Source organism: Pseudopodoces humilis, chromosome 3 (genome assembly GCF_049639895.1).
Source record: "Pseudopodoces humilis isolate 2021_Gansu_Grassland_sample_001 chromosome 3, ASM4963989v1, whole genome shotgun sequence".
NCBI lineage: Eukaryota > Metazoa > Chordata > Aves > Passeriformes > Paridae > Pseudopodoces > Pseudopodoces humilis.
Window position 1 is genome coordinate 81,043,071 of NC_142202.1, and position 23,282 is coordinate 81,066,352.

A 23,282-nucleotide genomic window follows, 5' to 3' on the forward strand; every position below is an offset into this window, starting at 1 on the left:
AAGAAAAGAAAATCAATAGTTCATTATAATATACTTGTTCAACCTTGTTTTCTTTAGACTTGAGAATTTCTCTAATTCAGTGCTCTGGACTTATTGTTAAAGGCTTTATCAAAAAATCTGCAAAAACTCCACTGCCACACTTGCTTCTACAGACTTGGAAATTAGTCTTATATCAAAAAAGTTATCCACTCTGCTCTCCAGTGGGGTGCTGGGTTATGAGGTTCAAACTTGTGTGTAAATTGATTCAACCTGCATGTCAAATGAAGTTATGCTCTATTGCCAGCCATGGTCAGTTCCTGAGGGCATATCCCAACACTTCTGCACCGCAGTTCTGGCTCAAGGTCAGTCTGTCTTCCATTTAATTTGGAGAATATTTTTTTTTCATTTGAGTAAGGTTATCATATCTTCACAAACTATTTGAGACAGAATTTCATGGAAGAAAAGTTAAAATATAAAATTTCTGTTTCACAGCAGATTTCTGTGGACAGGAATGTCTCTTACTGCCCTGCCTCATTGTAACAGCAGAGTGCCTGTTAATCTTATTTCTCACTGTTGTTATTCCAACATAAATTACTTGGAATAAAACATCACGTTCGAGTGAAACCTGAATTTGGAAACTCAGAAAACTTCAGGAAGATTACAATAGCCAGCAACTAAGCTATTTTTTTCTTGGCAGTATGTTTGTGGGTTTCATATTATTTTTTCTGTTGTGCAAAACAACTTTTTATATTTCTCAGGCATATTTAATAATTTCTGAGTAATTAATTCAAACTCTATATCACTTGAACTATACCCTTATCAACAAAAAAAGAATTGTCTCTGTAGAGCTGTTGAAAATGCCATAAAAGTTTGATTTTTTTGTCAATCTATAACTATGAATAGGTTTTGAAAAATGTTGGGATATTTTTCTATTGCTGCCTAGGAATCTCTTCCCATTCTCTTGCAAACAGGAAATGCACAAAGTAGGATTAGAGTTCATTTTAAGGAACTGGAGAGATAAATGTATTTTTATCGATCCCCTGGAGCTTTGAGTCACAATGTTTAAAAGGACTGCTTCCAAAAAGTTAAATAAAAAATCTCTTTCCCTTCAATGCTTTCTAGCTTTATTACAGACCAGTCCAAGTGGGGCACATGTAACTAGAAATTGTGTGCCTTTTGAAACCATAATAATGGCAAATGCTGGGCCATATTTATAGACTAATGTCAGGCTACAGATGAGAGGCAAACAAACAGGATTATGTCAATGGAAGGTACTTGCAGTGTCAAAGATTTTATTTTCAAAATACTAATTTTTAATTGCTGAATCTACCAAGTCTAGCATATTCATTCTCCCTTAATTGGAAAACAACCTTTTTTTTTTTTTAACTCCAAAATAGTGCAATATACTTATGTGCCACATTATAGTTTTAAGATACTACATCTTAGAAAGAGGGTGGCCATTTTAGGAAGGGTGACAGCCAAATCTTCAGAGGCAGCCAAAGCTAGATAGTTCACAGTTAGGATGATCTGGTAGTAATGAATCATCCTTGATTTGAGGGCAGATGGTCTCTTTGACCTACTAAATTCCTACAAATTTTGTAATATTTTTTTATTATGTTTTTCTGCAGTCTTGGCACGTTACAGAGTTGGTGTGTGAGATTAGTTATTCTTTGGACTGCTCTTAGAGTGTTTTATTTTTCATCTGTAGAATAATTATTTAACTATGTCAGCCAAAATTTTTCAAGAGAAGTGCTTAAACCTGACTTCTAAATATATTCTGAAGTATTGATATAAGTGTCTCAAGCTTGTAAGTGGGCACAGGATTCATAAAGCATCTAAAATCTCTGAGGACTGAGAGAGTTCATCAACCTTTAAGAACTAAATTCATTCTGTATAGGAAAGATGCTTTCAAAGGACCCTAAATCAATGAGTCTTAGATCCCTCAATCACATGAACATTTTTGAAAATGTTGTACTGGATGCCTTTTGGACATGTGACAAAAGAACAGCAAAGAATGAATTTTGCAATTGATTATTTTGAATCTGCACAGGAAAGTTACCAGAGTTTAGTTTGGGTTTTTTTCCCCCCAGTTTCATGTTTATTTTTAAATTTCTTTAGAAATGAATATAAGTATATTGTAGTAAATTTTAAAAAAGGTGTGGGTGCAAGACGGTGGAAATTTTGGTCCAGGAAGACCCAGTGTACTGAGAGTAAATAGACTGTCTGGGGCAAAAAGTATATCTACTTTTTGTCTATTATACTGTGAAAGGAAGATAGCACTTTTTACATAACTTAAAATAATAACTTGATGAGCCATAATGGAGTTATAATACCATTATTGTAATTTAAACTGTTCTTTTTCTAATTAAGAGATAATTAAGAAGCCATTTTTAAAATTTTGATCTCTCTAGTTAAAGCACGGGAAGCTATCATGTGATCATATCCCAGCAAGAGTTTTGTACGTCTGTGTAATTTTTGGTGCATGTAAAATGTTCTTATTCTCCAACTTGCCACCAAACAAAATATTGGGAAAAAGAATCTTTCCATCCTTCATCATATTCTGCTTGCCCAGGGTTTTGTATAGGATTTCTCACAGCTAGTGGCTTCTGCTGTGGCTACTTGCTGTGCCCACCAGTTTTAAACTGCTACAGAAGAAAAGCAGAACCAGCAGTTTTTCAAAAATTCCTGGAGCCTGTTGTAATTTTACATTGCTGTTAGATCTTCTGCTAAAATCATTCCCAAGAGTTGTGCTGGCTGGGCTTGAAGGTTTTCAGCAGCTTCAGATTCTTCATGTGCTAAAGCAAGCTTGCAAATGGTCTGGGGCACTTGGAGAATATGTTCAGCTGGTACTTTTGTGCAGCCTCACCGAGGAAGAAGAGAAGATCCAAGAATTTGAACTGGTGATTAAACCAGTTTCACATTCAATGAAATATTTTTTCAAATACTTCAAAGTGTTCACTGTGTGTCCTTGGTAGACAACCTTATGCATTTCTGACCAATTTCTGCCACTAACTAGTTGAAATTTGAATTAAGTTAAATTGAGTTAAATATGCAAGGAGTTGGTCCTGGTCAACTAACTGCTCATGGGTTCAGATTGAGATCACACTCCTTGACAGAAATACTTGTGCAAAGAAGCAACCAGCTGTAGTGCATCTAAAAAACAGGAGAAGATTGCAACAACCAGCAACACTTTGTAAAATAGATTTTACACTCAGATGTCACAGCAGTGTTTAGGTGTGTGTGCTTCCCATACCAGTAATGTTAAATTCAGCATGTAGTCAGCTGCAGAATTTGGATGGGCATTAATAAAATCCTCAAACACCTTCTTTGCCCCTTTTCTTCCTACTACTCATTCCTTTTCTGCATACCCAAATATGGGAGATAGTTTAAGGCATTACAATACTGCAATTTTTGACAATAGACTGCAATACGGTAAAGGAAAATAATAAATAATAAAATAATCTGGCCATAATTTCAATAGTCTCCCCAGCTGATTTAAACCTGAATCATAGTAAAAAAGGAAGACTAATAAAATACTGTATGATTTATGTTACTTTTCTGTTGACAGCTCTTCCTCTCACAGGCAAGGGTTGAAAATGCTCCTTTTATGCCATCAAGTAGTTTAAATTTCTCCTGGGTGCTTTCATTAACATTGGTTGTCCTTTGAAATTGTTTTCCTGAGTCCCTGCATGCTATAAGCCAAGTTTGATGCAAGAAGGAAACAAGGAACTCATAAAAACAGTAAAAGAGGTAAAAATTTACCAAAAAAAAACTAAAGAATTGAAACACAGAGTAATTTTTTGTGTCTGACTGCTTCAGCATTGCTATCTGATGGCACTTAGCTAATTTTGGGACTCTAGAACTGAAGTCTGTTGACTCTTGCATGCATGACTTCATCTAAACGGTGAAACTATAGTGCTGGCCATGATCAGCAAATGTAACTGGTTTTATGCAGAACTAGAAGTTTTATAAATTTTCTAATGCGTCCTCAGTGTCACACTAATTTTACAGAATGAACACTGAACAATCAGGAAGGCATGGGGAAATCTGGAAAAAAAAATCATAGAATTAGTGCACACTAATTAACTGTGCAGCCATGTTTAACCTTCAAATTGTCAGTAAAGGTGGGGAATGTATCATGCTTTTCCCTCATGTGGGAAGGCTTAGAATAAGGACGCAGATGGTTTTGCTCTCACATGCCTTTCTGATTCTAGGGAAAAAAACCAACAAAGTGATGCTGATTTTGTCAGCAGGCTTGCATGGAAAATAGGTTTTGATGTTGTCTGAAAGCAGGCTGGGGGTAGGGGGCAGACTGTCTGCCCTGCTGATATACAGCCAGCCACAGAGATTTTCTTAAGATGTCAGTTCAAGAAACACCTTGATAAGCAAGGAAGTATTACCTTCCAGAAAAAGTAAATATAGTTATGGATAATTAAAATAAATAATAAAAAATAATGTTTTCACTACTAGAAGTAGTTCATACCCATGCTTCAAATAAAAGGTCTATCTTTTCATGATGTTTTCTTACATATATTTCTTACATATATACCTCAGCGTGCATGACACCTGAAACCAGTTTATTTTAAAAATTAAAGTTCTTTACAGTTGTTTATACTCAGAAACAGTTGTTTGTTTATCACACATACAAATGCAATAATCACATGTCACTGATTAGGTTTGACAATATTCTTCCTATCAGTTGCTCACTGAGTCTTCCCTATTCTCAATTATTTATTCTTGATGTATGATCAGTCACCTGAATCATAGGGCATGGAATAATCAGACTGCTGATTAGATGACTGAAGTATATTTAGAAGTATTTTAGTAATGAAAGGCAAATATTTGGTGACAATCAGAGATTTAGATTATCAGCTCTAGAAACTGTTTGAGTAGGATGGCAGATAATATTTCAAGCTATAGCTAGTCCTATATGATCAGGCAGTACTAAAGTTTTTCCCCCTCCAAGGACCATCAACAGCAAAGTCCCTAACAGGCATCTAACAGGTTTTCTAAAGAAAAATATTTGTAGAAAATGATAAAATATAAGCACAAACTGCTTATGATTATGAGACTGTGATTTGTATCGGTATTCAAGATTAGACATTCTCTGTGTTATGGCTTCCCAATGTTAAGAAAAATCATGGTGCTGTGGGTGGCCTTCTGAGGGTTGATAGGAAAGACTGAGCACATTAAGGCATCTCTTGAAAACTGTTTGGTATCTGCATTTTGCCATCAAAGGACATTTGTGCGTCACACAGTAAAATCAATTTTGCTTGTCAGTTTGTTAGATTGACTGCAGTGGGAGTCTGAAGGGTCTAATTTCCATTTATCTGACTAATTTTTATGATTTTGTTACATTTTCATTATCCTTAGAAGCAAGTACAAAGGCATTATGGAAGGGAAGCTCTTGCTAGCATGAGTTATTGTCAGGATTTGCACTGCAGAATGATTCTGCAGATGAGATGAAAGCTGGGCTGTTCTCTGCCTGAAGAACATCTTTTGCAAATGGCAACAGGCACTGTGATTTTTAACATCTATGGTATTTGAGCCTCATATTTCAAAGTGCATTCACAACTACTCAGATCTGACTAGTTGAAATGAAATAATAGCATTCATGGCTCTGAATAACATGATGCGTAACGAGAAAGAAAAAAAATAAACACTTTTGGGAGCAGATGAGTCAAGAACCTCCTTCAATTAAAATAAAATGATTTTGTGTGTACAGGGTTGGACGAAATGCCACGAAAATTTCATTGTCTCATTTAGTGTGTATAAATTGTATTAGCATTTGAGGGTATTAAATTTAAAACTGAATTTAATTCTGTGGATCTATAGAGATCACAAGCAGTACATTCATAGTGTTGCTAAATCAGCAGACTGAGCATTGTGTGCAGCAGTTGCATTTCAACAGAATGAACCAGGAAATACGGTCCTGTAACTTCTTCCTAATTGAGGAGGCATCACTGCAATAGTTTCCAAGATTAACTGAAATTTTTCCAAACAAAATATTTGTACTAGAACATTGTGAAATTTGAAACTATAATTATATTGATAGACAAATATTTCCTGTCTAATAAAATTGGCTTGTGAAGCATTGAATACCTTCTATGAAATTTATATTGGTTTACATTTGGTACAGAGCACAGTGAAGTCTGCAGTGAAAACCTGAAACAGGGCCGAAACTAGAAGGTAAGGCAGCTAAAATGAAAAACAGTTCATTTCAGCTCTAAGAGAAAAGAGAGGTCCTGAAAAATGATCTGTTGAAAAGCCTTCATGGGCCAAATGTTTCAGCATGAAGAGAACAGGTTCACAGAAAATTTTCCATCCGACCATCTGAAAACTACAGCTTATTCTGGGAGTAAATCCATCAGAAAAACCGCCCTTGCAGAGAGTTAGGATGCTTGAGCTTTCCAGGAAAAATTCCTAAGAAAATACAAGCAAATTCACGTGAATCAAGATACTCAAGGAAATTCTGTTTTCCTGAGTGTAATCAATGGTTCAGTTTCTCTCACCCAGAATATGGACAACACCACCGAGGATCTTCATATATTACAGCCCCAAAGAGAAGCCTCAAGATGTGATGAGGGTTCAGGGTTTGGCTTTTGATAATCACCAGTGCATCCACTGCACCCAACACTGCTCACAGAAACATTGCTGCAGTTGATTCAGAAATGCCTTGATGAGCTCAGTCAAAAAGAACGTCAACTGTTTTTCAGAATGACACAGTTGATAAGAAATGGCTTATCTTTAACCTGTACTGTGTATGAGTTTAGTTGCAGTGCTGTGCTTTGTATCAAAATATGCTTTTCTTGCACTGTTGGACAAACATGTTTGAGCAGTATATAACTTCACACATACATAAGAACTGATGATGTTCCACTTAGGTATGCTATAGAAGTACAAGATGAAAATCTTAATTTGGAGCTTTTTTAAATTGATACTAGATGAATAAGCTGAAATGAGGCCAGAGGGGACACTAAATATTTTATATGCTATCTTATCCCTAGCTGAAAGTATATACAAGGAAATTTTGTTCAAATGGTAAATGTGCTTGCTTTTTTTCCTTTTCACTGGAAATTTGGAAATTTGAAAAGACTTCCACTCCTTTCTTTAGAGAAACCCAAGCAGCCAGTGGATGAGAAGGATTTGACAGCTGCATCTCCATAGGGTGCTGCTCTGGGAAACTGTGACTGGGTTCATTTGTGGAGGCCCAGGAGCTTGCCACCAGGGTGGTCATGCCTGGTTCTGGAGGGGCAAAGGCAAACGGGGAGAGATGCCCCTTAGTACAGAGTGAGAAAAGGCCTCCCTCCCATGGACCTTTGCAGCCACATGTAAATAGTTCTCAAGGTTTGATGTTCTATTGATGTTCCTCCCCTGACTGTCATTTATGGTTAATCCCCAGAATGCTCTCCCTTCCCCTGATTCCTATTGGCCCCAGTTTGCTGCATTGCCCCACCCCCATTACCCCATTGGTTTCCCTGATCCCTAGCCACACCTTTGCACCATTTTCCCTTGTTCCAATTGGACCCTGACCCTCAGCTCCACCTCTGTCACCCTGTATTTAATTCTGTGCCCTCAGATAATTTTTGTCTTTGTCCCTGCACCCCTTTGGAGATTATACCCTTTCAGATATCCAAACAAGGACCCGTCCCTCGCTCCTTTGTTGTTGCCAGTCAGTTCTATCAGCGGTGTGCTCCGAGCCCTGAAGGTGCAGGACGCATTCAGGGATTCGTTGTGGCACATGCTGCAACACTCATTCTCCTCCTTTCCAGCAGGACAGCCACAATGATGATCTCAGAGGGACCACGGGGCTGACAGACCTCTGGAGTATGCTACATATTGCCCAGGATCCTGAGCTGCTGCATGTGGCTTCTTATAATAGGTAGTCATGTAAAACACTGTTGTAAGTGAACTCCTGTTAACCTGGCCTCTTTCACTGGTGGTGAAGTTTTCTTTCATTCACTGTTCCATCAGGACCTGACTGAACACTGAAAGAGGACCTGATGAGGATGTATTTGAATTACGAAGACCATGTGTTTTCTATTTTAAGGAATGTCAGTCTAAGCATTTAATTAAGTAGTAGGTACATCTGGTGCTTTAACTAAATATAATGTAGTTGTTGTCAGCCTTTCCAAGTTGAAATTTTATTTTTTAAATAGCCACAAATTACGAGCACAAACCATGCACGTATTGTCTCATAGTTGTTTTAATTCTGAATCCAAAACCATACCATTACTTTGGTTTTTTTTTTTCTTCGGTCTATATTTCCAAAAAGAAAGGAAGAAATGAGCACCAGAAGCATACTAAATGTTCTTGCATTTTGCTTTCTACAAGAAAGGATTTTGACTGTTCGAGATCAAAAAATCCCAGAGCACATCTGTAAACAATAGCTCAGCTGTCCTGAAGAAAATTTGTTCATTGGTCTTATTACCTCAACCCTGTGTGCCTGCCTGTAGGCTAAACAAATAGATAGTTTGCCAAGGTGAAACATCAACATCTGGAATACACAGTTTGACTTGGGATGCTGTAGATTTTACTCCCAGATTAAGATAGTCTGGTAACCAAGGCTGATAGGATAACTTCCAGGATAAAACAGAGTGAAAGCTAAACTGCATAGCCCCTGAAGCTAAACAAACAGACCAGGGGTTTGTCTCCTGCCAATTGTTATTAAAAATAAAGTAAAAGTAAAAATAAAGAATAAAAAAAAAAATTAAAACATAAGTAGTATTTTTTTTTCATGGTACAACTCTTTATGTCAGTATTCTGCATCTCCACCATTGAAATTAGAACAAAGTCTGTTAGCAAGAAGACATAATCTACTCATTTCCATCCAGAATCATAGTAATTATGTTATATGAAATCCATAATAAACATCTATTACCTGGAAGAGGATAGATCAAAGAGTAAGTCATGGGTTTGCTCCGAATAGAAACCTTGACTTTCCACAACAGATAAACCAGTTCCCATTGTGGCAACTTTCCATCCTTTTTCTTAAAATATATATAGAATTTCACCTGAAATATTGGTTAATAAATAAACTACAAAATTTCACGGACTTGATGGAGGTAATGTATGATTTGAAGAAAAGCAGGATCCCTTTTATTTTTATAAGTAACAGACCTATTTGGAAGAAAATGCAGCTCAGCTCAGCATACATGTTCTAATATTAGATAATCACCTGTAGTATTAGTAAGATATGACTCCTGTGTCTATGAAAAGGGTGTTCAGGATGTTTCCAGATGTGGGAAATCATTCTTACTATAACTGAAGTGACTGACTTGAAACTATATACATTAATTCCTAAAATTAATCTAGTTACTGTTGTGTCCTGAGCTCTTACACAATTTAATGCAGTTATATTACATTACCAATCCATAGTTTTAAGATGCAAAAAATTCAAAAGAAGAAATGCCATCATAATCAAATGATAGTGAATAAAAATCCAGTCTGTAAAATGAAACAATCCTTAACAGCTTAATTGAAATGTGGCCAGTATGTTAGTTTAATGAACTCAATCCACTCAGATAATGAAGTTATTATGGAGTTACTGCTATGAAAATTCCTATGTCATGAATACCTCTCTGTCAGTCCAGACTGGTTTGATGAGACCTGTTTGGCAAGGTGGTAATTAAATCCTAACAGGCAGCAGCTGACCAGGAGTCACCTTGGGGCAATGGGCTGGCTGAGGCCTCAGTAATCGGGGTTGCAGGACTGGAGAGAAGTTCAGTGTTAGGAGAAGAGGATATAAACAGAGTGAAGCCCCACAGAGATGGTGAATGGAGGATGGTAAGTGTTTTTATTGAAGGGGAAGAGTCAGGTTTGGATTCAAGAGAAATCCAAACCCAGAGAGTGATGTTTCAGGTGCATAAAGAATTCACCTGCTGAATCTATGAGCATCCCAGCGGGAAGCTGCTGGGATGGAGTGAATCCCATTTTCTGGAAGTGTTCTTTGTAATTCTAGTTGCAGTTTTCCATCTGGAGAGAGAAAGTGTCACAAAGTGTTTCTGAGATACTGAATCCTGAATGTTCTCATGTTGTGGATACACAGTCATGATTCTGTAACGTGGACAGTGAGTCCTCTCCAGCCAGTCTTCACACCTCAAAGTCAAAGACTGAAAAACTTGAACTGAGAAGTGTAGGATAAAGAAGAAATGTGACTAAATGCAGACATTGAGAACTGGCCATTGGCAAAGATCTGCTTAATCCTTCTGGAGCCCCAAAATGCTGTGAAGGAAGGTAAGGAGAGAATAATTTAACAGCAGAATAATAGAATGGTTTGGGTTGAAGGGACCTTAAAAATCATCAAATTTAGTTCAAATCCCCTGCCATGGGCATGACACCTTCCACTAGATCAGGTTGCTCAAAACTTCATCCAGCCTGTCCTTGAATGTCTCCAGGGTAGGAGAATCCACAACTTCTCTGGACAACCTGTGCCAGTGTCCAACCACTCTCAGAGTAAAGAATTTCGTTCTAATTTCTAATTTTAACCTACTGTCAATTTAAGTCATACCCCCTTGTCCTATCACTGCATGTCATTGTAAAAAATGCCTCTCTAGGTTTCTGTAGGCTCCTTTAAGGTACCCATAGGCTTCTACAGGGTCTCACCAGAGCTTTCCCTCCTCTAGACTGAACAGCTGCAGCTCTCCTATGAAGGAGAAAGCCCTCTGATTATCTTTGTGGCCCTCCCCTGGGGAAAATGGTTACTCTAGTGTGAAGTTCAGGCTTTCCTGCCTGTGCTGCTGACCTGTTTGGATTTTCTTTGTTTTTATTGCCCACAGTACATAACACAGCACTTACAGCTCTGTCAGCAGTCACTGGCCAGTCTTGCGTGCCAAGAGGAGAGACCCTCCCATGCATTTGTGACCTCTGGGTTTGATTATTATCTGCAGGAATGAGATGACTAAGCTAAAAAATCCTCAGCTGGTTCATAATTCAGCAACTGAAGGAGAAAGGCTTCTGAAAAGATGGGACCCATAACACCCTACTCTCTGGAGATGGGTCCCTGATGAAGACAGCTCTGGACCAAAACTCTTAGTACCATCAAAGCCCAAGTGACACATGCCATTAGCTGTTCTTCCACACTGGATAGTATTTCACCTGAAGACTGTGAAGTCCAGCCGCGATTTCTCTTGTTGTGAAGGGTAGGGATTTCTCCTCAGTTGGTCTGTGCTTCTGGGTGTTCCTCTGTAAACAGAAAAAATTACTGTAGGCCTCATCGTTTTTATAGCAGAACACAGTTTATGCTTCTCTGTCGAGCTACTCTGATTGCAATATCAAACATACAAAATCTCAGAAGCATTTCAAAGCCAGAGAATGTGAAGAAAAGAGATTTTATTCTCTAGATGATGCTCAAACTTGGCAAAAATTTTGGTCCTACTGAAGATGAGTCTGGGTGCATGTGTTGTGTACCTACATTAGCAATTAGCTGTTTCTTGCTATGTGCTGGACTGAGCCAGCAATTTCCTTTTAAAAAGAAGACCTAGAAGCAATTTGACATGATAATTTGTTCCAAGTTCTGTTCCTGGATTCAGCCCATGTCAAGATTCAGTCTTTCCATCTAGGACATTCCTCCCACATTATCCCATGTGGTAATGTAGCACATATCCTTGGTGTCATGCTATGAAAAACACAGCTGTGCCAGATTGCATTCAGCACAACCCTCTCATTATTCTAGGCATTGTAAACTGAAATATGATGATGAGTAGTATATCCTTGACACAAAGGAATCCCCATAGGAGGGGATGCTTTTACTTTATAGCTGCAGCCATTACATGCTGGGAAGAATGGTGAGTTCAGAGCTGATTTTCCTGTGGGGCCTGTAAATACCAGGATTTCTTAGCCATTGACATGGAAGAGAAAGTTGTGAGACCACATGTGAGATTACCTTGTAAAGAGAAAAGTATCTTCATCTTTTGGTAAGACCACTGGCTTGGTATAGAGAGAAAGGAGATCTCTTCAAGGCCACAGCCAGTGAAAAGTAACAGGAGAATGAAAAAGAATAATCAGAAATATCTAATGACACTGCTTTGTAGAATCAATCAGAGAAAAGTAGTTTTCTGTAAAAGTTGCCCCATGGATTATTTCACTAATTTGGTGGGAAAGAGGCATATAATAGTGTATTTTCAATAATCCAACTTATTTTATAAATCAGCCAGAACACACTGCCTCCTCATCACTATCCAGCTAAGGATCACATGTAACTGCTTTTTAGAAATGTAAAATAAGCTCAATAAACATTTTTTTTTTTCTCCTGAAAACAATGTGCCACAGTTCCAAGGCGAGTTTTGGGAAAACTGGTGTGTGTTTATAGCAGTAAAATAACATCCTGCAATTAAATTTCAAAATCTCTTCCCCAGGAGATACAAACTCCATATCTATGTGCATATGTATGTACCTGCCATGCAAAGGGATGGAAAGTTATTAATACTTTAATTAATATTTAGGGATTGCTTTATTCATCAGAGAACGAGCCGGTGTTGGGAGACTGAAACATGGCAGCTGCTCAGTAGCTGATGCTCTCATTTTACAAGAGGGTTGAAGAAGAATAACATCCTCAAGAAGCATTAGAATTCTATGTCAGGAGTTTGAGTCAAGCATAGAAGCCCACTTGCATCCTGTCAGGGACTACTGGTAGCTCACCTGGCATACAGAAGCAAGCAGGTAAGAATTGACCATATCAACATCATTTTCCATTTCTTTTTGTTGTGTTATTTCTCTTCCAAATACAGATGTGACCTTTTTGCTTACAGGTGGGATATTCAGTTCCACATATGTTACTCTCTGAATTTCTGTAGATGTTCTTATGCAGGTTTTATATGAATTCCAATACGAAATATATTCTTTGAGCACAGAGTTTATTTTCTTGACAATATTTTTCCTGGCAATAAAATTGCATCCAGTACAGTTGATAGTGATTATTCTAATACATTTCCAGCTGACATCAGCCAGGACTGTGCCTCTGCAACCACACTAAGGCTGGCCTATTTGTGTAATTATGCTCGGGGAATGCAAGTCCATCCACACTTCATTGAAAACATTGTAAACATTTTTTTCCTTATTTAATGTCAGAGTTGTATGTTTTAGATTATATAATAAAGCTTGCATAGTTACTAGACTCTTATGGCACAAAGTACAGGCCAGACATAGTTTGCAAATTTCATTAACGTGCTTTGTATTTAGTTTTTGGATGTTCTAGTGGTTTTTATTGTTTTAAAACATTGGCAAAAGTACAGACAACAATATCAAAGCCCTAAAGGTTAGAAAATGCAGCCAAATGCATAAAGGACTCTTACCCAACAAGACACTTAGGGAATATATTGGCTTACAAAGAAGATGAGCAAAACTTTTTGTGTTTTCCCACAAGTTGAATTGATTTTCACTGCAGTCCTTGTGGTAATCACTTACTCTCAGACACTGAAACTAAGCGACACCCCTGCATATGTAAATAAAGAAATATTTTTAATTTAGAAGGTAAGGGTGAAAGTTTTTTAAAAAAATGTAGAAGGGTGAGAAAAGATGAAGGTTATAACAGTACCAAAGAATTACAAAGAAAGGTATATAAGCATCTTAATGCTAATGAAATCTTAAAAAGATGCATACTGTCATTTTGGTGTACAGCTCCAGTGAAATGAGAAGTAATGAAACTTGCATATGCAGCTGCATTCAGAGCACTGAGGAAGGAAACTGAGTAGATTTCTAGGAATGCTGGAACAGAGGGCTTAACTAAATATGTTTCCTAAAGATTGACTTTATTTTGATTTTGGAAACTAAACCAATTCCTCTTAAGCAGATTTTTTTTGTTGTTGTTTCTTTGTTAAAGAGAGAGTTCTAATGTCAAGAACTTGAGGATAATATGAAAAACCTTAATGTAGCAGGTGTATAATTTAATATATGGCTTATTAAATTTTCCTACATTTTATTTTCACATGGTGTGAGCACTGTGGTGTGTAGCCATTAGCTCAGTGTTCTCTTTGCTTCCCCTTTGTATTCTGCAAAAAGATTTATGACAAGTCACACTATGGGGATGACTAGCTAAGGCATCAAAAGCAATCTTGCCTGAAGCTCATTTCTATATTGCATAAGATTTGAATCATACCAAATGTTTACCCTTATAATGCAGCCCTTGTTCTTTTTAAACTGCCATTGACTGGTGCTGTGAATGACCAATTTGGGACCATACTTGCCTTCATTTATGCCAAGAGCAAGCTTGGAATCAAAGAAAGTTGATTCAGATCCTCAGATAAAAGGTATTAGGTTGCATACGCACACATTGCCCTTGGTTAAGGATAGACTTTATAAATATTGTGTTTGGATGCAAAGGCTTTGGAAACAAACAGAAAAGTGAATAAAATTGTTTGGTTGCCACGGATAAATGTAAAATGTTGTTTCTGTGAAAAAAAATCCTTGATATTATGATGCTGCTGAATCAGATGTGGCAGTAATACTGTCTGGGGGCTGTTTGAGGAAAAAGAAAAATGGTTTCATTGTTTACTTAAAAACTACTTCAAAACGAGCAAGTAAAGGATTGGTTTGATTATCTTCTTGCTGAAATTTTGCATGAGAAAACTTTACATTAGTTGTTCTCTCAATAATGTCTTAGTCTGAATGGCAAAATGAGGAATGTGGTTTTCAAAAAAGTTACCTTTTGTTTGAACCCACTAGGTTTGGCCTTATAGGTACTTTTCCTTTCACTTGAGGGGGAGAGGAGGTTATTTGTAAGTTCGGCACCTGATCTGGATACTTGCAGCACATTTGTTTCTTTCCTCATTATGAACTTTTGAGTTTTGTCTAGAAAAAATGTGGACTACAGGAAATACGCTTTATCAGGGGAGAGTTCTATTTAATATATTTATGATATGAAGCCATATGAAAGATTTTTATGCCTTTTGCTGCTTTGAGTTGTGACGAGTTTTCATGAAGAATATTTATTGCAATGCTATGTTATGAGTTTCTGTGGAGGTGCTATGAACCAGTAATTTCATGCCTTTGTAAGATATTTCTGGTTCTTTACATGCTGCTACAAGCTTTTTTTCTTTTACTCCTCTCTCTTTATGAAAATTTGTGAATATATATTTCAAATTTATGGACCTGGTGAGTTTCTATAAATATGCAGAATTTGCTTATATAAGTGAGAAGAGTAAAGGAAAAAAACATAGAAAAGAGTTGGCAGAGGTTTGTGGAGGTTACGTAGTCTATATTCAGCTTCTAGAATTCAAATCTGCTTTTGCCACCTCGGCAAACATTTGTCTAATTCCTCCTTAGAAGCTCACAGTGACAGAGATTTCACAATCACCCAAAGCAATCTGTTCCCACGCCTAGTGATTCTTGCAGATAAAGGGGTTTTTCTGATATCCAACCTGAATTTCTGTAGCTGTAATTTGAGTGTATTTCTTGTCCTCTTTCCAAGGACATGAAGAAGAGATTATTCCTTTGCTCTTTGCAGCAGCTCTTTCTGTACTTATAGACTGTTATCAGGTCTTCTCTTCTGTAGACTAAACAAACCAAATTCGTTTTCAATTACAGTTTAATGTTACTTAGCTGTCTGTGAGACGTAATGTGGAAGAAGCATTTGCAAAATACACAGCGTTAGGACAGTTAAAGTTTCAGAAGACACACATGAAGTGTGCTTAGCTCTGCATTTCATGTGCTTCTGTCCAGTTTATTTCCTAAATTTAAATTTATGGCTTTGTCTCACACTTGTTTACAAGTCTCTAGACTCCAGTCCAGAGCTGAGTTCAGGTTCCAACAACCCATATAACTAAAAGAGTACTTTATTTAAGAGTTTTAACTGAGGTCAGGGTTTACCTAAGGTCAGTTAAAACTGACAATTAGATCAGAAAAGAAATAGCAGTGCCTTAATATTGATCTATGGCTGTAAAGGAAGATTCTGTAGTTCAACTTCATAGGATGTTCTCAGAAAAAATAATATAATTCTTTCTATTGATATATTATTTATCCAGATTTTTAATTTTTTTCCCTGAAAGGAATGAGAGGATTTGTAACAAAACTGATAAATACATTTAATTTGAAAAGAATAAGTGAGTAATCTTGTTAACAATTTCTAAATTCTTTAATATTCATGAAGATCTCAGAAATTGTTACAAAACTTTCTGGCATTTCTCATAGAACCATAGAAACAGAGAATATGCTTAGTTGAAAGAATTCATCAGGATCATCAAGTCCAGCTCCTGGCCCTACACAGGACACTTCAACAATCCCACCATGTGCCTGAGGGCATTGTCCAAATGCTTCTTGAACTCTGTCATGGTTGGTGCTGTAACTCGCTCCCTGGGGAACCTGTTCCAGTCTCCAGCCACTCTCTGGGTGGAGAATCTTTTTGCTGTAAACCTCCCCTGACACAACTTCAGGCCATTCCCTCGGTCCTGTCACTGTCACCAGAGAGAAGAGCTCAGTGCCTGCCCCTCCTCTTCCCCTCACAAGGAAGCTGTAACTGCAGTGAGGTCTCCCCTCAGCCTCCTCCAGGCTGAACAGACCTGGTGCCCTCAGCTGCTCCTCATGCAGCTTCCCCTCAAGGCCCTTCCCCATCTTTGTGCCCTCCTTTGGACACTCTCTAATGCTTTAATGTCTTTCTTACACTGTGGCACCCAAAACTGCCCCCAGCACTGGAGGTGAGGCTGCCCCAGAGCGGAGCAGAGCAGGACAATCCCCTCCCTTGCCCAGCTGGCCTTGCTGGGCCTGATGCCCCCAGGACAGGGTTGGCCCTCCTGGCTCCAGGGCACTGCTGGCTCATTTTCAATGTGACCAGGAACCCCAGATCCATTTCCACAGTGCTTCTCTGCAGCCTCTCATTCCCTAGTCTTATGATTCTCAGCATTTAAGGTTATCTGGGTTTTGTATGAAAGAAAAGATTAGCTAGTCACTTCCTCACTAATGGTCAAGTGCTGTTCTTTCAACTGTTTTTCTTTCCTTTTCAACATGTACAATGAAGGGCTTATGCAGTTCTCTCTGTTAAAGGACAAAACATATTTGTCATGATCCGTTCATTTTGTTATGGTTAGCATAATAAGGACTGACAGAGTGATAAATTTATATGGCTTCAGGTAAAATAATCTGGAAAGTATATTAACCTCAATTTGCACAAAGTATTATTTGAAAAATGCTATCTCTAAGACCAAGTTATTTAATCTATGCAGAGAAATAGGGAACTGGTTTGACAGCCAGTAATAAATTCAGAGGTACGAAAAGACAATTCGTAAAGTGATATGACTTGACCACCCAAAAAAACAGAAGAGTATGGAGTGAGGAAATGCTCTTGCTTTTGTGCTTTGCATCAGTCAGAAGAGGCTGGAATTCTGCCTCTAGATTTGGTACTGGATTTGGAAGAAGAGTGTAAAAAATGGAAGCAAAATTGGAAAAAAATACAGTAAGTTGTAGAGGTGACTTGACTAGGTCATAGGCATTTTCAGAAAACAGGAGATATTTAAAGGCTCTTTAGAAGAAAAAGTGAGAATGTTTTCAAGTCACAGGCAGATTCAAGGCAGATTCAATACAAATTCAAACAGGAAATGAGGCACGTGTCTTTGAAATGTGATAGAAACAACTGAGATCAGGTACAAGAGAAGTGATAGGCTTTCCATCTCATCATGTCAACAGATGAAGACCACTTGCTATCCTGTGAGAGGTGTTTAAACAAAGCACAAGTAACTAGGCTGCAGGACAGCAAGGTGACATGGATGGGCTTCCAGCATGCAGGCAGTGAGAGCAGATCACAGATCCCTGTGGCTTCTCTTTTTCAGAGCTGTAGCACTTGGCACTGAGCTTTAAACTGAGTTACGAATTATATGATTAGTAAGTTTTCTGTCAAATACGTCCGCTTCTAATTCCCTTCTAGGGAAGTGAAAGTGGCAAGCTGATGTTTATCTCTATGCTGGTTGCTCAGTGCCAATTGCTTGCATTTCACCTTATTCACGCAACCACAGTTTTGAATTGTTCCGTTATTTTGTGAACAGACTTGCTGAGTACTGGCAAAAAGGTTTTGGACAGAGAAGATTCAGGGAGAGATGAGCTCTTTCTCCAGGTTATATGTCAGGCTCACAGGAATTTGGTACTTCCATGCACTTGAATCATGGTTGGTCAGCTGGTGTCACCCACCAGATTCCTTTCCAGACAGAATTCCTGTATAAGGAATGAAGAAGAACCACTTCAAAGTAGTCACTGTTTTGTGTAAGGAGGTCTTTTTCCCACTGATGTGTACAGTCCCGCAGGCCATACTGTGTGCAGCTCCTCTTCTAGAAACAAAAGCCACTAGCCAAGTGAAAGAGATCAAGAGAATGACTTCATCACCACTCTGGGCAGTTGCTTTAGAAAATTAACTTGGAATCCAGCAAGGATGTAAATGTTTGTGACAGTAAAACAAAGTACAGGGAATACAAATCTGCCTTGCATTTTCTATGTTATGCCCAGTTGTATTGTTTCTTTTGCTAAGCTATTTTTTTTCTCTCCTAAGTGTTTGTTTTTTGTTTTTTTCTTAACAAGATACCATAACTTGGGGCATTGCCAACACAGATGATTCTGTGTGCTGAACCTCTCTCTTTTAATGACTTTCCTTGATGCATAACACCTGGATGCCAGTTCACGTCTCTGCTCCTGAGTAGCCTTGCTAGGGAAAGGAAGCACAACACGGTGACCACTTCTGTCGCTGAAGTAGCTCTGCAGCACAGGATGCAGCAGAGTTTGCCTCATCCATGGTGATCACAGACATTTTTCCTGTGTGTTAAGTAAGTCTAGAAGACTTATTTGAGAAAAGAAGTAAGCACTTGCTGAAGTCTTCTTTTGCCTCCACTGAAAGAGCTGCTCTCTTCTGTCAGGTACCTCCAGCCAGGCAAAGGCATGAGTGTCCCTTGGGCTAACAAGGTGCCAATCCTCTAACGGGCTGCTTATTGTCAAGGCTGTGAGGATGCTTGTCTTCAGGCCACATGGATCACTGATGAGCTCTTTCATTGCTCAATGCTCTCATATTTCTACTCCATAGCTCTGTATTGCACAACACTGGTTCAGTTCAGGCCACCCTCGCCCTGGACACAGAGACCTAATGCATCTGAATCCTTCCTTCTGGGGAACACTGAACCCCACATCTGTGGTGAAGGAGATAGAGCAGCCAGGTCCACATGCACTTCTGCTCTCTTCTTCTGTGGCCAGGGCAAATCAACCAGAGGAGACATCCTGGGTAGGGACCACAGCTCCTCACAAAAATGGTCCCTGTAGAGACCATTTCTTCAAGGGATGTAAAGCACCTGTTTTACCAGCTTTTGTTCATCTTGTGAAGTCTGTTTATTGTTATAATTTCTCTTCCCCAATTCCACCTGAACTTTATTTCAGGTCTTTGGTGTAGTTTTTCCTAAGTAATTCTTAAAAAAAAATTATTAGTAGTATCCTCTCCAGTTTCTGTTTTGGCTCCCCTCCCCGTTTCTCACCAGCTCTATTTTCTGCTTTTGTGTTTTGCTTTGCAGGAGAAATGAAGGACTGTTTGCTGATCCTGTCCCCACCCTTTCCTTTCCTGTCACAGCTGGTCCTTGAAATTCGATGGAATAATAGCTCTGCGTGTTTTGTTCCCTGTCCCCTCCCCCTATCTCTTAGAAGTGAGTTTTGATGTTGTTGAAAGATTCCAGATGAAACTGCCAAGTTAGAATGTCTCAAACAGACCCCATTGAAAGAAAACTAATGTAATAACTTATAAGAATATAGCTGTTACTTAATTCTTTATTTTGATAGTGAACAAGGGGTGAAGGAAAATTTGGATCATCTTGGATGGACCCAGTAGATTCTTTCTTCTGTTGAGCAGCTTGGTATTTTGATGGACTATATTGAATAAATTCCACTTTTTATCCATCTGGAATATTGATGTAAACGGGAACAGACACCTAAGAGAGGAAGCCTTTTGTACTGGGGAGGAGAGATTCCATTATTTCTCTTTTACTCTGGACATTGAAAGTGGAAGCTGAAGAATAAGCCCCTGGGAGAGTGGGAGGAATGGAGCTATGTTAGCAGATAAAGATGCTTTATTTTCAAGTTAAACAGAAAGTTCAGGACATGGCGACACAGCAACAAAACAGATGAGATGGAGTTTTTTCATTTGTCTTCAATGTTATACTTTTTCCATGTGCAATGCTTGCTGAGTGGAATTTTAAAAAATCATGCAAGCAGCTAAACAAACAGATTCTTGGCATCATTTCATAAAGAAAGAAAAATAAAGGCTAAAGATTAATAAAACAAAAAAGAAAAGGGCAACCCCACCCATTCATATTACATGGAATTCAAGTGGCAGGCTGGTTAACAGTTAACCTGGTCATGCCTATAAATGATTTATAAATTGATTAAAGGCACACATTATCCCAGTTTTTATTGGAACAATTGTCTGAGCAACAGCTAGTGACTATGTCCTGGTCTTGCAATGGGAGGTGCCTTTCCTTTTGGGAAGACCATCCAAGTTGTTACATGGATACACAGCTTTGGTATTTACCTGAAAAAATAGTGCAGGTGTTATGACTGTCCAATAGGAGTGTGTCCAAAATCCGCCTTCTGTGTATATGAACTTAATCTGATGCCATTTTGGGTAGGAAAATACCATCTTGGCATGCAATAAGGGTGTAATTATCATGACAGACTTGTCTCATGGTTAAATGCAAATGAAAAAATCAAATAAAGGCTTTTGGATGTTTTAATTGTAATTCAAAATATTTGAATCTTTTTGGCACTGTGAATCCAAACATTGCTTCCAATTGTACAGTAACAAGTAAAAAGCTGAACTTGAGAGCATTCACTATAGATCTCATTAACTTGTCTAGGGTTTTTATTGTGTATAAGCACAAGCTATTGTGATTTCAAACTCTTTTGTCTACTAATAAATTCAAGATTACTTCACCAAATTCATGCAGCACTGCAAATTTTCATGTACAACTCAGAGAAAATAAAAAGTTCTTACTTGGAAATCCACATAATTCTATGACTTCCCAGAAATGCTTTTCTGCCAGCTGAATTAACTCACAAGGAGGGCTTCTGTGTGAAGCTCAAGGTAGCAGAAGATGGGAAAACTTGTCCACTTAACTGTTAACATACCAGTCCTCCTTAGCACACTGTGGACTAATCTGCTTCTCTTATGTCTGACTTTAGTCAGAGCTTTTCTTCCCCAGATGTTTTGTAGCATTTCTTGGAATATTTAATGGGAACTACCTCGATTTAACCGGCATCCATTGAGGAAATTGTGATGAAAGGGTGTTTGTAGGTTGACTGTGGGATTATTTCCTCTCCCAGGCACTGCTTGTGTGTACAAATACAAATAAGCATAACACAGTCTGGTACAAATACATAGCAAGGTTCTGTCTTTGCTAGAGTGATTTTTGTAGCAAGAATGATGGCAAACTGTAACAAAATCAGTGCTGTCCAAGCTCATATTAATTGGCCGGTATTACCAAAATGGATAAGAAGCAGTCTAGCTGGATAGAATTCATCTTTTAAGTCAATGTGTTATATTCATCTCACAGTCTCCAGAGCTGGGTTTTGCTTTTCTTTTGTAAGTGATGAAGAGTTATCGCTTACTCCAACTGTAGCAAAAGAATCTTTAGAAATTCATATTAAGTTCAAACAGGGACTCAAGACAATGTTCCAAGACAAGCTAATGCTTAAGATACCAAACTTTCTGTGCCGTATTATATGCTTCATTCATAGCCTAAAACTTGACTGGATAAATAAGCTTTTAGTTTGACTTCACTGTTATTTGCTTTTTAATGTGAGTTCCCATTGAGTATTTATTAAAGAGTTCAAGCATTTCATAGGGAAGCTGAAGGGAAATGTTAAAGTATTACCGTGGAAAATAACATAACATTAGGGTTAAATTAGGCCAAGGGAAGCACATAAAGGGAGCAACACTGACTGATGTAAACTCTATATAATATCACAATATTTCTTCATTCTCTCTTGAAATGTTTTGTTACTCTGGCACAGGTCCAGTACTTGTCTTTAGCTATCTGTTTGAACTTCATGGATAAGAAAATAATAGAATAGTAGAAATCGAGCTTCAGACTACTGCTGTTGATGGCTTTGTGTCTACATGAAACACTGAGCAAGTTCATTTCCAAGGTATGTTGAAGTTTTTGTATTGATATGCTATGCTAGAAACCAAGGCTAATCTAGTTAACATCTTAAAAGAGGGAAAAATCTGCCACACTGTATAAGCTAAACCTTTCTGAAGCTAGTGATTTATTATAATAATATTATTTTTTTATGCTAACAAATTTTTTTGAGGGTCCATGGTGTTTCAGACATGTTCACACACAGGCAACACAGATTCTATGAAAAAGGGTTTAGGGGCTTGTGTTAGCAGAAGCTCCTAGAGCTTTTACTATGCTGGGATTATTGCATACTTCTCAATATGAACTTGGTGGGTGCAGGGCCTTAAGGCTAGAAAGAGATCAGAGCTTGGGACTTTGCCTCTGCCTGACAGTTTTGGCCAACTAGAGAAACTAGAAGGTCTGCAGACAAAAGGAAAAGAATGAGATCTGGAATATCTCTCCAGTTTTGTAGGTGGCAGTGGAGGAGCACATGCCTTTTTTAGCGAGGTGCCATTCTGTTTACCTTCAATAATAGTTTTCATTTCTGGTTTCACAGTGAAAAGTGTTGTGCTTTCTGCAACATACAGTTGCAATATTTAGCTGGAAAACCTGAGTCCTGAGACCTTCAGCTTGATGATCACTGAAGCTGGAACTATGCTGTTAAAAAAATTAAAATTAGGTAATATATTTTAAACTCAGAAATGTGTTCAAAATTAAAAATCCTCTACCTCACTCCCTTTGAAAGACTAGGCCCTTACTTTTTGCCAAATGCTAAACTCTACTGGCTCCACAGTAATCTACCCTGTCTTCTCCACTATAGACACCCTCTCAATGGCAACTGCTAGTAATGATATATGCAGCCCTATTTGTCGGAGTACGTAATGCCTTTAATCACAGCCAGTCTTCCCTGCTGCCCAGGTTTGTTCCAGAAGTAACAACACAAGTTGCCAGTTCAAGCACTTCATCTACTCAGACCTCAAAGTTTTTTTCTGACTGATTGTTTCATAGCCAAGAAAAGTGTCTTTAGGTTTTGTTTACCTAATTCTAAAACCAGGTGTTCAGGGCATGGCATATATCTTAGGGATATGAGACATTGAATCAAAATAAGAAAGTTCCTCAATGACAGTATCTGTATCACAGTTTTGTCCTGTATGGACTGTGGTATGGTGAAGGCGTTCATTGTTTTGTGTTTCTTGAAGGAAACAAAAATAGATACCTGGTCCAAACTGTACTATG

At 38.2% G+C, this 23,282-nt stretch overlaps 1 long non-coding RNA gene across 2 annotated transcripts; it reads left to right on the plus strand.

Moving 5' to 3' along the window:
* Positions 1 to 9,656: 9,656 nt before the first annotated feature.
* On the plus strand, positions 9,657 to 22,068 carry LOC148184684 (uncharacterized). 2 transcript variants are annotated; one of them, XR_015772211.1, is made up of 5 exons: positions 9,657 to 9,765; positions 9,941 to 10,215; positions 10,758 to 11,120; positions 12,423 to 12,639; positions 21,940 to 22,068. It is a non-coding gene; the product is annotated as an uncharacterized LOC148184684 (long non-coding RNA). The 2 variants fall into 2 exon arrangements; XR_015772210.1 differs by lacking the exon at positions 21,940 to 22,068 and adding an exon at positions 19,449 to 20,860.
* The last annotated feature ends 1,214 nt before the right edge of the window (positions 22,069 to 23,282 follow it).